We start from the raw sequence: 13,669 nt of genomic DNA, 5'->3' as shown, positions 1-13,669 counted from the left end.
GTTGGATATAAATTAGAACTATGGAAATAAATCTGACCCTGTTTTTTCAAATCCAATCCTTTACTGTACAAATTTCAAAATAAGTAATTTTCTTTGCACGAATCTCAAAATAAATGAAGGATGGATTTGAAATAGCAGAATTCTGTTATTCCTGAAGAATCACAGTAGATTTAATTCCTATAGCTATCTATTTTAAAAATATACCTCTTATACTTTGTTCTTTTAAAATATATATATATAATAATAATAATAATAATAATAATATATTTCTAGTTTAAAATAATAATAAAATTATATTACTTCTTATATTTTTCCTTTCTACATCCGAGACAAATCACACGTAAAGCTAAGCGACAGACGTACGCAAAAGTTCAATAAAAAAAATTTAACCAACCAAATCAATAACAATCTGCTTCCAATTAATTGAGGTATGTTTGAATGTGTCATGAATAGTGATTATTCGGAATAACAATGTGCATTCAAACAATATTTTTGTTATTCGAAATAGTTAGAATATGTACTATTATTTATTTCTTGTAAATGTTGGAATAACTATTATTTAAAAATATGAAGAGAAGAGGAAAAATGATTCTTTCTCAGATTTTCATCAACACATTTCCGAAATGATAAAATTGACATTACTTTATGTTATCTTCACGTTATAATAATTCGTTTAAGATCTCATTTGTCTATATTTTCTCTTAATTAGCACCATATTAACATTATTATTTATCAGTTACAACTATTCACTATTAACTATTCCAAATGTACAATCCAAATAATATTTTTACTAATTCAAATAGCATCATTTTCACACTAATCTAAAAATCACTATTTTTTCTCTATTCTTTTTTATTATTTTTAAATTTTGCTATTCTAGTTATTCTAGCTGTCATCTAAACATTTCCTTGGTGATTGCGTTTATTTCATGCGTGTTTTTTTCACGCCACAGGAGATACATTCGCGATTTTTTTAGTTAAAAAAAAGAATCATCATTGTTGTTGGAAACAGAACCATCTCGATGAAGTTTTTCAAAGATATATAACGAAACAAAACCGTTTAAGGGGAAAATAATGAAATAGAAGGAGGAGAGGGGGAAGGCGAAGAGCTGGAAGGAGGGGAAGAGGCTGAGGCAGATCCTGAAACTGATCAGGAAGATGGAACAGACTCTCCAAAGGGCCCCAGAAGAAGCGCTAGGATTAAAAAAAAAGGACCACCCAAGTCCTATGCAACACCACCTAAAAAACTGAAGAAAACAGTTACAAAAACTGGGAAGGGAGCATGCAGTAGGGCTAAGGAAGGGGAGGAGGATTTAATTAGAGCACTCAATGATGAATTTCTGAAGGAGCAACCACTAGATGAGGATAAAGGAGAACAAGCTGATTACTATTGTGGCATACGGCAAGCCACAAAGGGATTTGAAGATGCAACAACAAAAGACGCAGAAGGAGAGGAAGGGGACAAGGAAGAATTAGTCCTAGGTGGCATGAATCTAGATTCTGAAGATGAGTTCACTGATGAAGAAGGGAGGGAGGGCTCGGCCTCCAAGTAATAGTACTTAGTAGGTTTTATTTAAAGAGCTAGTAAGACACTCTGTGTCCTTTTGTTTAGTGCTCTGATCAGCACCTGATGTGTGCCTTTTGTGTAATCGTTTAATTAATGAATGATGAACCAATGAATTTTAATTTTCCTTTTAAAATGCTTAATTGGAATGTGCGAGGGTTAGGAGATATAAAGAAATGTGCTGTAGTCAATGATATAGTAATAGATGCAAAACCAGACCTTTTTTGCTTTCAAGAGACCAAATGGGACAACTGTGACATTTTTAAATTAAGACAAGTGAGTCCATCTAGATTTAAAAATTACACGGTGCTAGAAGCGGAAGGAACGAGGGGTGGAATCCTACTCGCGTGGAGTACAAATTACACCTCTCGGGAGATCCAAAAAAATACATATTGTGCTAGTGTGATATTAGAAAGAGAGCAATTTAAATTTTTGATAACATGTGTATATGGGCCCCAAGGAGATAGTGACAAGTTAATTTTTTTGGAGGATCTCCGAACAATAGCCAGCAATAATAACTTACCCTGGATTGTGTTAGGAGATTTTAATCTTTACAGGAATCCAAACGATACAACCGGAGGTAATTGCAACATAGGAACAATCCATGCATTTAACAGCTTCATTGATGAGGCTGAGTTAATGGAGGTGCCACTACAAGGGAGATTTTTCACCTGGTCTAGTAAACGACCCAATCCGACTTTCTCGAAGCTGGATAGGGTACTCATCTCGGCGCATTGGGACTCAATGGGTTCGTCAAGGTCATTAGAGGATCTTCCTACATCAGTATCAGATCATGCCCCACTACTACTCACGATGAAACCACATAGTAATTCGGCCAAGAGGAGATTCAAATTTGAACTCTTCTGGCTAAAATACAGGGAGATGGAAATAGTAGTAGAAGAAGCCTGGAATGTTATACCAAATCAAAGAAATGCGATTCAAACCCTAAAGCACAGACTGACAAATACCCAAAAAGAACTCAGGAAATGGGCATTGCTAAGATTTAAATCAAAGGAGACCTTTCTCGCAAGATCCAAGTGGTTGCTGCAAAAATTGGATAGAGTGGAGGAGCACAGACAGTTGAGCACACCCGAATTCCAATTGCGGATCCGACTGAGAGAACACATCTTCCGACTTGCGGGGGAGAAAGAGGCCAGATGGAAACAAAGATCGGGATGTGCCTGGTTGAGGTTGGGAGACAAAAACACGAAATTCTTTCATGCTATAGCTAACAGCAGGAAGAATCTCAACTCGATAATTAGTCTCCAGTCAGAGAATGGCGACAACATTCAACAGGAACAGATAGGGAACTATCTTTTCCAATACTACAAAAACCTGCTCGGCACCAAGCAGAACAGGAGCAGGCCATTTGATCTGGAAGGGAAGGTGGGTCCAGGCTTTCAGATAGAGCTCAGTCATCTGGATAATCAGATCCTAGAAACAGAGATTCATGACGCCCTCACAGGTATGCCGAAAAATAAAGCAAGCGGGCCGGACGGATTCCCCGTCGAGTTCTACCAGCACTTTTGGACACTGATCAAGGGGGACATTATGACAGTTATAAAGGCCTTCCAGGAGCAAGGATGCAGTTTAGCCCCTCTGAACAAAGCAGCCATTACACTAATCCCGAAAAAACCAAACCCGATCAACCCCACAGATTATAGACCCATCAGTGTCATCAACACGATAGTGAAAATCATCACTAAGATCCTGGCAAATAGATTGGCTCCTGTACTCGATAATCTAATTGCGCCTAATCAAACAGCATTCGTCAAAGGGAGATCGATGACGGAATCCTTCATTGTGGCCAGGGAACTTTTGAATTTCTATACCAAAGAGAAGGTGCCAGCTGTGCTATACAAGGTGGACTTTGAAAAGGCATTCGACACGGTCGATTGGTGTTTTGCTATAAACCTAATGATAGAACGGGGGTTCCCGCCAAAATGGACCTCGTCGATACTTCACATTTGGCAGACGGCCGCATCTGCGATCAAGATAAATGGCAACCTCACAACCTTCTTCACCCATCAGAGAGGAGTCCCCCAGGGGGATCCACTATCACCTATGATCTTTATCATAGTGGCAGATGCTCTAACAAGGTTCATCTCAAGTGCATCGGCGGTAATGCCGAATCCGGTCTTCATGCCACCACAACCCATTCAATTCGCAGACGATACGGTTATCATCAGCGAATCACACCCAACCACACTCAAAGTCTTGGCAAGGATCTTAAAGGTCTATGAAGAATTATCAGGATTGAAAATAAACAAACACAAAAGTACCTTTGTTCCGATTGCCACCCCACACAACAGAATACCATTAATCCAAAATATTCTAGATTGCCAACCCTCCCAATTGCCACTTAGATACCTGGGATTACCACTAACGATTCGGAAGCCAAGGAAGACAGACCTTCAACCAATGGTTAGTGCGGTACAACGACGTCTGGAAGGATGGAAGTCCAACCTGTTGTCGTATGGAGGGAGGGTCACCCTGGTGAAAGCGGTGTTGTCAGCCATGCCTCTACACTATATGCAGGTACTCACCATTCCAAAAGGAGTACTCAATCATATTGATCAAATGAGAAGGAACTTTCTGTGGAAGGGCAATGAGACTTGTCGAGGAATCAATTGTCTGGTTAACTGGGAAACGGTGTGTACCCTGCCAAAAAATGGAGGAATGGGTATCATTGATCTAGCCATACAGAACGAGGCGCTACTAATCAAATGGATTTGGAAGTTGGATAAAAACCCTACCAGTCAATGGGCACAGACAATACAGAAAATATATGGCATAGGGGGCGCCTTTTGGGAAGTTGAAAGTCGATCTTTCTTCTCTAAGGATCTTGAAAGAAGCCTAAACTTTTACCAAGTCTCAACGGAACATGATCTAGTGAACGGAGGGAAATTGTGGAGATGGACACGAGACGGACAATACTCATGTGCATCGGCCTATCGGGCCCTGCATGACAGGGGCATCAGATGTCCGTATGCCAAAAGGTTGTGGAAATTGAGAATACCAACCAAGGTCAGGATCTTCATCTGGTTGGTTTCTCAAAATAGGATACTAACACAGGAGGTCCTGATAACAAGAGGGTGTAACGTGGCGCAAGGGTGTGTACTATGTGGCTCCAGTACGATTGAAACCTGCGGGCACATCCTCTGGGAATGTCGGTATGCGAGAGCCTTCTGGAGGGGAATTATGGGGGAATTCAACATCAGATTCCGAATGATGAGTAATAAGTCGTTGCCGGATATATGGCTCCAAATCAGATCAGATCTGAATGGTCGGCAGAAGAGCCAATGGGATATAATATGGGCGGCGGGAGTATGGGCGCTATGGAAAGAAAGGAATAGAAGACTGTTTACTCAGAAGAACAGGCCTGTGGGAATGGTCATAGCGATCACGGTATTAGAAATCAATGATTGGTTCCAAAATGCATAAAAATGGGGAAACAAAAGGGCGGGGTAGGAACAGGGGACATGCGAGTGCTTATAGCATTATGCTACAGGCAAACTTTAACAAATAGCAAGGGAAAGCAAGGCAAGGAAGGGTAGATGACCTAAAAAGGTCAATGTAAATAATTAAGGCTTGTAATTAAACTTTTCTTATAATATATTTGTTAGTTTGGCACTTTGCCAACTAACCTTCAAAAAAAAAGAAACAAAACCGTTTCTATGAAATTTAAAAAAATAAACTTAAAGAGTATTTTCACACCGTGTCATCGATGCGATAGGTATTTTTTTTGATGATATATTATATGAGGAGGGTTCAAATGTCACTATTTTTTGTGCTTCAATCATGCCTCTATTTTTTAAAATTTTAATAATTCAAAATTTAAATCTTAAAATTCAAAATAAATCCGTTGGATATGAACTATATCATTTTATCTATGCACGTGTAAAAAATTATGGCATTTAAACTTGTTTTGGTTGTCATCTTGAGTTTGTAAAAATGTATACTAATGTGGATAATTTCTAGACGTTAATTTTTCAACGTATTGATTTGTATAAAAACAAAATCAAAATGTGATAATATTTTATGGACACATAGAGAAAATAACATAGATCACATCTAACGGTTTTATTTTGACATTGAAGTTTTGAATTTTGAGTTATTTAAGTTTTAAAAAATGGAGGCATTTGAACCCTCCTCATATTATATACAACAATAGTACTGTGAGAAGACCCATTCCAAACTAACACTGCATTATTGATACATTTCTGTTTCAACTATTATAACATATATATTTTATTATTGAAAAATGTATATTTATCTATTATAAAATATAAACTTGTATATTTAAATTCAACACAACTGTCAACAGTGACATGCTAAGTCAAAACGTATTTTAATAGGTCAAAATATATGACAGTACTTTCAACGTTTGAATTCATGTTACAAATTTCTTTAAAATACAAATTTGGCTTTCACACACCGAACACTCGTTTATTACAGAACATATATTCAGCTGTTGAAGAATTCTTTTCTTGAAAGGACTTAGCAGCGGCTGTCAAGTTGAGTTTTGAAGAATTCACGTTTGTCGAGTCTTTTGCAAATGCGCACATGTTGTTTAAAAATCCACACATCTTTTTCAAATCATTCCTAAAATACGTATATTGTTATTACATAATACATTTGAGATATTTTTTAATGCTCGTAATTGACGATCGCAGTTGAAAGATCATTTGGGTCTGAAAATTGAAAAGTAACTACGATATTTTTCTAGATGCATCATGTCACACTTCGAAATAAGGGATCGTGTAGTTACGCTGTGAATACATAATTTCCTATATACTCACAAGGCAATTACAAAATTCAATTCCAAGTAAGCATTTCATTTTGCCAAAATTTCCATATAAATAGAACTAGTGCAATCTGTTTATAATACCATATTTCCAAAACAAACTATTTTATGAACATATTTTATTTACAACTCCTACATATATTGCCATAATACCATAACAGTAACATTAAACAAATTATTCTTAACATTCAGTCAAAGAAACATTTAACAATATTTCACAATTTTTACAAAGCAATACATTTCACAAGGTTTACAAAGCAACACGGTCTGGCTGAAAAGGCTGTACAACAAAACACTATATAAGGGTTCAACCAGTAAACAAAAGCTGTCACGATAACATGGCATATTCTATACCTACACGGCTTACTGCTCACACGATGCACTCGGATCCCTATTCTTGCTTTCCTGAAATAAAAACCCACGAGGGGGAAGAGGTGTGAGAAACTTGTCAACCGTTTCTCAGTGCATAATTTATTTAGGGCTACTGGATTTGTAAGAAATCCATTACCAGAACTAAATAATCACAATATTTCAATATCAAGTTAATTATTCATTAATAATGAATGCAAATGCTCAAGAATGAGATTCAACCAATATCACATTCAAAGATAATTAAAGAAGCATTTTTCAGAATATTTGGACCTAAATGATAAAATTACCAAGTCAGGTTATGAATGACAAAAGTCAGATATCTATCATCTTTGGCTTAACAATTCTATATTTTTTGGTTTATAGTCAAACATACATATCAATTCAATGAATCAGATTGACCATAATATGTTCTAATAATATGCAACAAATTGTCATCCTTACCGAAAGTGACAAATAAAACATTCGATATACCACAGTTTTACTATTTCTGCAATCACAATTTACATTATTCTCTACCCAACCGACACTGGGTTCAGTTGAGGTCATTCACCATATGCGTATATGGGTCCTAAATCAAAGTCTAGCGTCGACTCTAGATTTTGCAGTAAACAATAAAATAAATCAATTCAATATTATGGTCTCATTCAATTATCAGAAACGAGAGAACAAACAATTGATAAAACAGTACCAAAATAATAAATCATCACAGTTATAACAATTCAAGTATGCTATTAACTTACCTTATGCAAGTGATGCAATGATGCTAGAAATTAGAAATTCAACATGCTAATATGCATAGTTATTTAGTTCTTAGAAATAAAAATCAAGACAGATCCCGTGAACCCCTGCACCTAATCACGTAAGATGCATAGAGGATCAGCTATCACTAGATTCCGAACTTCTGACGATCCCATTAAGTCATGCTCGATAGGGTCTATGCCTATGTTAACATAGCATAGGTGAATTAATAAAATAAAATTATATGAACTAAGTAAATCTTATAAAAATACTTTCACTAATTAAACTTCTAGGTCCAATATATAAATCACATTAAGACTTCTACTTTTCTAATCCAGTGTATAAGTTTCATATGCATATTTCATTTCCAGCACTTGATTTCCAATTTTTCATAACTTGGATTTTTCAAGAACTTGTATCATTTCATTTTAAACACAATTATAAATCTTCATAGCTAGTCATGTATCAATGTTATTCTAGTATGCATTTTAGTACCCTTGATATGGTCAATTCACTAAATTAGGAAATTTTACAAGTTCAACCCTTAAATCTTGAAATATACCATAACCTAGAATAAGCACTGGTACGGAATGATACCGGTGTCAAGAGATGTAAATTTAATAATCAAACACTTCCAACTCTATATTTTACCAAGAAAATTGGTACAATAAGATATTGGTACCATACTAGGGTTTAAGGCATACATGATCCCAAATCAGATTCATACTGTGTATACACCGTCAATTGGAGAAGGAATAGAAATAGCGTGCACACAGTGATTCGAATCACACGAGCTCAGTCAGAAAGAAGTCATTTAGCGAAGAAGGAGAGAAAACAAGAAAATTGGGATAAAAAGTAAAAGGAACAAATTTACTAGGAGAGGTGAAAACGGTGGAGAAAAATAGTGAGATAAGTATGTAGAAAAAATGACACAATACTCCCAGAAAACTGCCTCCCACCCATATTTTATTAATTATGAATTTCTTTTTGTATTTTTGTTACAAGCTATAGCAATGATCTATCTGTCATTTTAAACAGGAAGGAGCAAATACAATTAAGCTACGTGCTCAAGAAAGGAAACAAATAAAATTGCTAATCTCCTAATGACGATTGCGTGAAGGTTTGAGATGAGGATCTAACACCCAACACCTATCTTTGGTGTGCCCACTTCGATTACAATGGTCACAAAAAAAACGAGCACCCTTCTTATCCTTTCTCTTGGTCCACTTGTTACTATCACCAGTTTTAGAGCTAGAAAAATGTGCATAGTTTTCATAATTTTGAGAAGGAGCAGTTACATTTTTTCCCATTACTCTCTTGCGGGTCTCCTCACTATGGATGATGGCACACACAGAGTTGAGTGATGGCAATTCTAAAAAAATTGGTCCTATTGCTCTCGCTTGATGTATTCCATCACTGTTGCAGCGATGGGTCGGTACTGATGAAGCTCTTCCCACTTCTGTTTAAAGGCTCCAAAGTGCTCCAGAAAGGACTGCTCTTGTTCTTGTTTAAGAGATGAAATACTTTGCTGTATTTCAAAAACTCTAGAGGAATTGTTAGCATTTCCATACATTTCAAAAATAGAATCCCATAATTCTTTAGAATTGTTTTCATAGGCAAAAATACCATATAGTTTCGGTTCTATAGAATTTAGGATCTGTGACATAACCTGTAGGTCATTCACTTCCCACTCAATGTCTCTAACCTTTTTCTCTGGCTTTGTTGTTGACGTACCTTGCTCTATCTCTGTTGTTGGTGTTTCACCCACAGTCTTAGTTCTGCCAAGGATGTGCTCGACCTTAGATTGTCCTCCAAGTGCCAGTTTGATGGCTCGGGCCCAGTTTAGGTAGTTATCAACTTATCACCATTCAATAGAAAATTGGCAAGGGATTTGTTATACTTTTATTGGTATTTGTCAGCCATGGGATCAACTGGTAAAAACGCAAAAATAAGGGGTGAATATGAAAAATAACTCTGACAATACCAGAGAGGCTAGCGAGTCGAGTACAACAAGAAATTTTTGCAGTAGAGAAAAGAAGAAAAAAAAAACTGATATATCATCAAGGAGAGGGACAACCCAAAAGCGGAATAGATGGAGTATCTAGATCACCTTCGGCATAACTATCAGCAATCAGTACAACCAATCTACCTGATGCTCTGATACCATGTAGAAAAAATGACACATCCCAGAAAACTCCCTCCCACCCAGATTTTATTAATTATGAATTTCTTTTTGTATTTTTGTTATAAGCTGTAGCAATGATCTATCTGTCCTTTTATACATGAAGGAGAAAATACAATTAAACTAAGTGTTCAAGAAAGGAAACAAATAAAATTGCTAATCTCCTAGCGACAGAAACAATCACAAAGAAATATAGAAAACAATCACAACAAAATATTGTTAGATACTAATTCAAAAATGCTTCTGTCAGCCTGTATGGTGCGCAACAAAGTACAACCAAATTAATAAAATACTAGTATCATACCCGTGCGTTGCAACGGGGATATATTATAAGAAACAAATATATCAATGAAAATAATAATTATCTAAAAATTAAGACACATGTTAATAGAAAATTTATATGATTTTATATTTTTAATTAACTTTAATCGTGATTTCTAATAACAATTTGATGATGTGATGATTCTTTATTTTTAAGTACCAATAATATCAAATAATAGCTCGATTAGAATCTAATATCAAATATCATACAACAATTCAATATCAACATATTATAAGAGAAATATATACTTACACACACGTTCCAATTTTGTATTATTCTTCTTCTTTGTTTCTAATTTAGAATACACACACACATTGATATATTATATATTGAAAATATATTTTAAATTGCCCACACCAATATGTATAGAAACAAAGAAAGAGAAATAAAAAAATAAAAAAAAATTTGATTTCCATTGTGATCCATATAGAAATGAAGAAGTAAGGAAACAAAGAAATAAGAAAATGGAAAGTGAAGTCTTCTCAATTGAAGAGGAGAAATATAGAAACAAAGAAATAAAGAAATGAATAAATATATCGCTAAATTTCAGAATTTGTTCAATTTTAATTGTAACATATCGTGTGGCAACACATGTAGTGAGTATGCTTTTAACTAAATTTAGACTTTTATACATAAAATAGATGCATTTAATCAAAAGAAGACAAATTATGTAATTAGATGACTGAGATCAAATCCGAAGTTTTATTTTTCAATCGTAGCCGTTAGCGGATCGGACACCCAACGTGCTTAATAATATAATGGAGATAAAATAATGAAAAATGATAACCCTATCCAATATGAGCTGTTGCTCATTCTTTCCTTTAAGGCCTACGGCCCATTTTGAAATAAAATGAAATAACCACTTTGAAGGTTCTAATTGGTCCATGGTATTATACTTAGAATGAAACATAAATTTTCAAAGTTTAAAATTTCCAATTTTGCATGATTCCGGGATTCTAAAAATTAAATTCGAATTTTTGTTAAACTATCAATATGCATATTTCAATTTAAGTAACTAAATTGATTTTTATGCTTGAATCAATAATTCAGTAAAAAAAAGCATCAGAAATTTTTTAATTTTTAAACCTATATTTAGTTTAACATTTTCTATTACCCTTTTATAACATTCACAATGTTACACATCCAATTTTTTTATATACCCTCAAAAAATAAAAAGTAACAAAAATATCCTCTGATTTTAAAATTTTTTAAAAAATGTCATGACTGTCCCACTGTGAGGCGGTCCACTTCCATACCTGACCGCCCCACGGTGGAGCGATCAGCTGTAATTTTTTTTTTAGAGATGTTTAGTGTGTATAGAATTAATGTTTTACATATAGACACTAACAGTAATTTAGTCTCACTACTTTTATGATTTTTTTCTCTCTTTCTGGATGCTCATATTCTTTGATTTTGTACATATAATATATGACAAATGAAATATATATGTGTGAAACTAGAGCTGAACGTTAGATATTGTTAGAACCCATGTACGGAGAAAATATATTCTTGTTCTCTTTCATAAAATACACACAATTTTCTTTTATTTTTAAGCCATTTTGTGCCATCATTCATAAATCATAAAAAATAGTAAAGAAAATTCTAAAAATAGTAAAAATTGGTATTCTATAAGTTCATTATATAGCCAATTTACTGAGCTACTTAGATCGAAGTTTGAAGTTTATACAGTAAATTTTTGATTTACTGTTATTTTTCAGAAACTTCAATTGCGGTTTTGAGGTCCTAAACGATGTTTTTTTTTTGCAATTTTGAGTGCAGGTGACATTTTGTAAGTTTATCTTCAAAATTCTTATCTCCTCTCAAGCTTTCTGAAAAGTCGTCGAACGCTCAAAACGGAGTTTCCTACAAAAAGTTATGGTCAGTCAAAAGTTCGGTGAAAGTTAGTCTCCTCTTAGTTTGAGTTATTTTAGATAAATATATTCGGATTTCAAATTGAATGTACGTGATATATTTAGCTTTAAAATAACTCAAATAATATTTATTTATTCACTTATTCTTAATGGATTTGAATTCAGATTATATCAGATTTACTACAAGACCAATATAGACCAAAATCAAACAATAAGAGTATCTAAAAAGAGATAAAATAGAATAGAAATCATAGAAGCACTGAGACGGAAATCATTCTATACATACTAAACAATCTCTATAAAAAAAAAAAAAAAAAAAAAAAAACAACAACAACATAGCTAATCACCCCAAAGTGTCAGGCATTTTTTGAAAATTTTAAAATTAGAGGATATTTTTGTTATTATTTTTAAAATCAATTTTGAATTATTATTTTTAGCAGAATTGGACGAATTTGTTATCTCTTCTTTGGACCAGTGTTGTAAAAAACGTCTTTTAGGCCGATTAGTCATTGGCGGTGACTAAACTGTCATGGATTTTTCTGACTAATCGGCCAATTATTTTCGATTATAGCTAATTATATATGATTATTCCTGATTAATCACTTGACGGTATCCTGTCCATCCGACAACCACATAGCGTTATTTACAACACTGCTTTGGACCCTCGGAATTTTTCTATGGTATGGTCCCTGATTTATCTTTGTTTTTGTGAATCTTGTAAAAAGAAATTGGTTTCAAATTTAATATGTGGATATTAAGAACTTCAACGTAAGTTCCTTTATTCGCTAGAAGTATATTTACTGAATAATATTGATTATATATTCTATATGACCTCCGAGCAGTACGCTGTACTGAATCTCAATTTTGACAAAACGAGGAATAAGAAAAAGCCTAGGCTGAACCAACCTTTGGTCCATTGACAAAATGCAACACTTTTTGAACGGAATGTCATAGTTTGAAATTCAGATGGTTAGTCCTTCAGACCTTCACAGATATTAAATGGAACAAAAGCCTAGGCAATTTGTTTTAAAAAATTAGAAAATTCCAAGGACAAAAAAAAAAACTCTAGCGCTGTTACTTGAGAAAAAAAAAAAAAAAACAAGAAGAAGGAACTTATACAATCGCGTATTGTGTCAGCCCTTTCTTTCTGCAATCGAATTCGTTGATTTTTCATCATTTACTATAGTATTTCACTTGCTGCCGATATGTTGAAAAAGTCGTACAGATTGACTTGCTTACATATTAAGGCGTGTCGGTTGCATCATCTTACCCAAAAATAGATACCGTCACCAAGTTAACAACGATCTTGTAGCCTTTGAATGGTATCATTTTCCAAACCTTTTCAATATGGTTTAGGCTTCAAAACTTCCTTTCCTATTCCGTATCGAAACAAGGTTTGCTATCATAGCTAGGAATTCAGATTGCTGGATTGCTATCATAGCTAAGAATTCAGATTGCTGGGGCTTGGGATAAATTTCGGAGCAATTTGGATAGTTAAATAAAATAAATCAAGTTGAAAATATAATATTCAGATTATGTACAAGATATTATTCTTAAACATATCCCGTCTTATCGTGCAAGATAAAATCACAATCAAAATAATTTGAAATTATTGCTCTTTAGACACGTCAAGAAAGTAATTGACAACAACTCCTCAATAACCAGTATAGATTAGAATTAATCAAATTTGAAACATATTAGAGAAATATATTGTGTGAGAGAATAAAAAATTTTCTCATATACAAACAGAGATATTCTGTGGAGAGATTATTTTGTTTTCGGAATCTAGATCGGATGGAATAAAGGATTTGCAT

This window comes from Carex rostrata, chromosome 9 (assembly GCF_964058835.1).
Source record: "Carex rostrata chromosome 9, lpCarRost1.2, whole genome shotgun sequence".
Classification (NCBI taxonomy): Eukaryota; Viridiplantae; Streptophyta; class Magnoliopsida; order Poales; family Cyperaceae; genus Carex; species Carex rostrata.
Note: the sequence above shows the minus strand (reverse complement) of the source record.